Source organism: Girardinichthys multiradiatus, chromosome 6, assembly GCF_021462225.1.
Source record: "Girardinichthys multiradiatus isolate DD_20200921_A chromosome 6, DD_fGirMul_XY1, whole genome shotgun sequence".
Classification (NCBI taxonomy): domain Eukaryota; kingdom Metazoa; phylum Chordata; class Actinopteri; order Cyprinodontiformes; family Goodeidae; genus Girardinichthys; species Girardinichthys multiradiatus.
The window spans coordinates 21,309,536-21,315,230 of record NC_061799.1 but is presented as its reverse complement, the minus strand read 5'-3'; positions in this window follow the sequence as shown (position 1 = coordinate 21,315,230).

The following is a 5,695-nucleotide window of genomic DNA, read 5'->3' as shown; positions in this document are numbered from 1 at the left end:
AGTGGTAGCAAGCCAGAGAGGAGGTTCTTGCATCACTGCCATCATTCTCCAAGGTTTCTTGCACCTCAGAGCTCAAGGTTTTCTCCCCGCTATCCTCCTGAACTCTGCTTTCTCTGGACAACCTCCCGACCATCTTCCTAAAATCTTTTGTATTTTTCCAATTATTTACCCATAAATTTATTTCTCGATAAATTTGCTTTTATTTCTTTGTATGCATGGATTACTTGGGTTGCTGTCGACATCTGGTGTAAACTTTATGTAAATTTGCCTTTGGAGAATCATTAAAAAAAAATAAAACAAAATACCAAACAGTTCTCACAGTGATGCAAGCACTGCTATTACCTTGCATTTTAGTCTGAACTCTATTCATGTGTGAACAGTAAACGTGTCCCCTGGGCCAAGACAAAAGTGACCCTCCATATGCCAATGAAAAGAAAAACAAAATGTGTGATTTGCATGCAAAATTCAGATAAAAAGTCATTTTTTCTTCTGGCAGCAACAACAGGTCTCTGAATTGAATTTTTGAGCGCACATTTTCTTCTGGCCAACACTGGAATCAATTTGTTGGTTCTGACCCAGGCCTTCTGCCTGTCCAGAATCGAATTGCCTTTTACTGATACGCAAACTCATACCTACAAAACAGAATATGCCTTTTTCTTAATTTAAGATGATGATTTTGTGCCTGAATGTTAATCTGATTATGACTGTTTGAGTCCAGGTCATTAGTCTGATCCAGCTTTCATACAGGCAAATGTCTGGTTGGCAATAAGGATTTATCACAGAGCAACTGAGGCCTGAAGAACCCAACACACAGGACAGTATAGTTGCCGACAGACAAGTGCATTGATACTTTTTCTTCTGTATTATAGCAAAGAGATATAGTAACTCTAGAAACACAGAAACATATTGCACATATATCATAAGTAAATCTTGATAAGTGTGCTCCAAAAAAGGTTGTGTGTAAGATGTTTTAAAAAGTAGCAAAAATAAAACATTTCTTTTAGAAAATAAAACATTTTGAAGGACATTGTCTCATATAAGGACTAAACCTGAAAGAGGTTTACATATGATTATTTATTTAAGAAATTATAATAATTGTTTAAAGTATTAGATAAAAAGCATGGTTCCCTTTCATTTTAGTATTCCCTCTGTTTTTCTTGTTCTGATTAGCAATTTTTGTTACCCCGACAGGGAAACAGCTTTACGGCTAAAGTATTCCATCACTCTTATTATCAAAAAGCTTCTCATTTTGAGTTAAGTGCTCCTCTGTATGCTTCTTATATCCCACAACAATAGCCTCTCTAAATGAAATTAGTATTACAGGACATGGCCAGTAGTGTAATTCATTACTTATCCATGTCAGTAATTTCATTGAATGAGCCGGACAACATATGGTGCATGTAGTGCTTTAATGGTCTAATAAAATCCAGGGAGGTTTGATCATTTTTCATGGATTTTATGCCTTTAATACAAATCATTTGCTAGACAATACTTTAGGAACAGCCTAACTTCAAATAATGCCTCTGTTCTTCCAGAATGCAAAAAAGCAGAGCTCCATCATGAGAGCGTATCATAACACTTCAATTCTGCATGCATATTAGAGGTACAGCTACCTTTACATGATGAAGAATATTTATTTTTTTCAGTATTTTCCATACTAATACACATATACTAAAATTAGCATATTTGGGTGCTGCCACTGAGCTCAATCAAACAGTTTCTATGTAGTGCATTTAATCTTTTCATTGCACAAGATGTGAGGGCAAAATAAATCTGTGATAGTGATGTCAAACTACCATTGACCCAATGTTTAATTGCTGAAATATTTTATGAATTATTTTATCAATCTATTTTAATATAAGAGAACAATGAACACACATAATAATATTCCTTCAAAGTGTGAGAGCACCTCTGATAAAGAAGGTAATGTTTTAGATAGCGTGCTTGTTTCATGCTTGTTGCAATACATTATTTAAGAATAATGTATTGCTATGGAAATAAAATCCTTCAATAGAGAACACTGCTAATGTTCCAATGAAAATGTTAATAAGTCGTCACTCATGTTTTCAGGGAAATCTGAGCTAAGTCAAAACACATGGGACTAAATATCTAAATTTTTAAAACAATTTCTTTGCCATTTTGATTTCTCTCTACAAGTTTGAGGGTTTTTTTCTTCATTATTTTTTTCCAGATCCCTGGTAAAAAACTCAAGAATCATACATCCCTTGTTGTAATCAGTGTGACCGCCTTTTCAGTTTTTCTGTCAATAAATAAACACTGTGTCTTAAATAAACTGCCATTGCTTTTCTTGTCAGCAGGCACCTTTTTGAAACTATTTTAAGCCAGTTTATTTATGGTATTGCTCCAAGGAATGTAACTCTGCTGTACCCCTGAATTAGTAAGGTCAATCAGGCCAGACCCAACTTTAACATCCCTCATGTCTCTCTTGCATAACATAAGGAGATATGCCATGTTTGGAAACTCTCTTCCTATGCATCTGATACTGTAGAATATGTAATTTGATCTCCATCTACATCAAAATGACACAGAGTTTTTGGGAAATTTTGAAAAATTCTCCATCTTGAGTACAGCAACTCTGAGACACAACATACTGCATATATGTTATATGCACTGCTACAGAGCTGACACAAGCGCCATTCAAATTTCACAGCAATACCCTGATACAAATTTAATTGTATGCTATACTATGAAACCTCTAAAGATAAGCTCACCTTGTAATGCTGAATGCATGGAAAAGGTCCAACTGATAGCAGTCCAACCTATTTGTTGAAAAACAAGTTTTTTGATCACACTGTGGCATTCACAGACTAGATATAAAATCCTCAGTGTTTATCCTTATTCTTGATTAAGTGATGAGTGAAACAAAAAACAAAGCACTTGAAATTGATGAACTTCATAGATGTGACAGGACTTGATGTTGCACAAAATGCTTGATTTCTTTACTTACAGAACCACATAAACCACATTGTATCATGGTAGGTGAGGTTGTTGTTGGACCAAAATGCAGGAAAGAGCAAGGGAGCAGCATGGCGAGGAGATTAATAATTGTAATCAATAAAAAAAGGAAAACTTACAGGTGCAGGTAAGACATGAAAACCACAAGCTAAACCAAAGAACATGTATGTGGTAGTAGCAGGGTAGTATCCAGGGTAGATTTTAGGAGGAACCAGTGGAAAACAATGACAAAGAGGGAGTATATGTACTGAAGGAGAGTGGAGAATGGACCAATGAACACAGAGAGTTAATCAGAGGGGAATCAGGATCAGTTGGTGGGAGAGAGACTGAGGGTGACTGATGGAGAGTGACTAATTAACATTGATGAGCATGGAGTGCAGGGAGGTAACAGAAAATATCTAAGTGAACTGAAAAAATTGAACAATGAGACTGTCTAAAAACATAAACATGAAGGAAACAGATCTATAAGGGAATACTAACTAAAACAAAGAACATAGGAATCCAGGGAAGTAACCAAAACTTAAAAACCAGAATAAATTATAAACCAGACTGAACTGAAATAAAGCCAGAACGTGGCAGTGTAGGGAGAGTAAACAGAACACAAACTCAAAACCCCAAACACAGGCAGGTTATGACACATTGAGCTAATATGTTCAACATCAGCAGAATATTTACAAAAATCAGAATTAAATTTGGAAAATATAACTTTTATGTATTTTTTTTTTTTTTTACCTCTTACCTAGATAGGTTTAGACAAAGCTACATCATTGGCCTTAAGAATAAATTGTAGTTAGTTGGAAATACATACCTATTGTTGGACCACTTGTTTGCTGAATATTGGACCATTTGCACGTTGCTGGACGCCACCAGGCCTCCTGGCATTTTCAGCCATTTTTGTATCCAGGACAGTCCGGGCCTACAAATCCCGTTGGCCCCCGTGGCTGATAAGACAGGGACCACCGTCAACTATATAACAGAGGATGAGACGACCCACCATTTTGCCTTCAGCTGGAGACCGTAACACGGTTACCAACATCTGAAGCATCACCCGGAGAAGAGTCCCGAGTGGATTTCATTTATTCTCTCTCGTTGGCCAACGAATAATTCATAACTGAGGTTTCTGGAATAAGGCCAGAAATTTCACTTTGCCAATCAAAGACGTGAGTTTAACACATGACTAAAAAACCACGGAGTTTCAAGGAGCCACCTTGTTTTGTCCTAGTCGACTGTGATGGTCAGATCATATTTTCCCTTTCGCCAAGGAGGCCAGAGGACGAAGATTGACTGCTTTTCCTGAAGTTAACTGTGGACGCAAAGTAACTTCCAACTTCCACCCCATTCTCTCTCAACCCTGATCAGAAGTAAAACCCATCCTTTATTTTTCTTTCTTTCTTAGAAAGTCTGGGCAGGGTACAGGAAGTTTTAGTGCGATGAGATTTGCTATTTAATCTAATGTGTTCTGAATGATATGTGCATGTAACCTTTTTATTGAAACTTTGATGTGCCGTGTTTGATGTCTGGAAGCCGCTGCACTACCCAGCTTTGTATGTGTTTTGCGGGGTTGTTGAACACTTGAGAGTAAGCGCAGGTGCGCTGTGAGACTGGACTGTAAAATAACCTCATGGTAAAATTCCCCATTTTCTTTGTCTTCAACCTTACTGCTTGCTAGCTTGCCACCAGAAGTTTTATAACCCTTTGTCTGCTCACCTCGCAGATTTGGGGGAGGTTTTACTACTGAGTATAACTGAGTTACAGTTGGAGCTGCGCCCCACCTCCACTCACCACCACATCCCTTTGTCATATTATCATTTTTGCCATAACTGCTGGTTTGATCCCACTGCTGTTTTGCTTTATTTTGTTTAGTTAGATATTTTACCCCTTTTGTGTAGAACGTTGCATGTTTGAGTAGGTGAAGATTATTAAATTGGAAGAGCGAGTGTATCAGGGCTGTGATTTAATAAAAATTCACATACATGGTAACAGAAGGCGTTCTGTGTTTATTTTGTGCAAGAGTGATTCGTCAGTCAAGATAAGGTTGAAGTTCCACACGTTTCGGCAGAAACGGTCGATTAAACAGTGACATCTCTGGTAATAGTTATCAATTATTACTGAGTATTTAACGGTTGTAATTATCAGAGGCGTTGAGCCACAATTACAACACCAGAAGACATCTCTGGTCTCGATTCATAAATGAGGATTTTGGTTAAGAAATTAATTTTGTCAAATTATGATTTTTAATTATAATTATTGATAAAGATTAATTAATCAATAATCTTAATTCCAACACCTATATAGATCAAAGTGACAAAAGAAAAAAAGAAGCAAAACGCTTCTCAGGGTGCTATACTCTTGACTGAAATCTAACAGAGAATGTGTGCAAGGAGCTAAAGATTAAGGTGATTGGAAGGAGGCCTCTATTTATCTAGTCTTGCAGCTCATCCCCATAAATCATTAAATACCAGGAGAAACATTCAAGAAGATGATGAGCAATTATAAGAAGGCTTTGATTTTTTTGATGTCAATAAGAGGTTTTCCATGGATTATTGAGAAGAAAATTTCAAAATAATTTTCGACATGTCATTTTTGGTTTAAATGTAAACAAAACATTTTTTTTTTCATAATTAATACTCGTTTTACAATGTTTTTTTGTTTTTTCAGAGATGCCTGTCCCGTTTTCCAACAGAAACGTACTTCTTTGTTATTTTGTGCTTACCTGTAT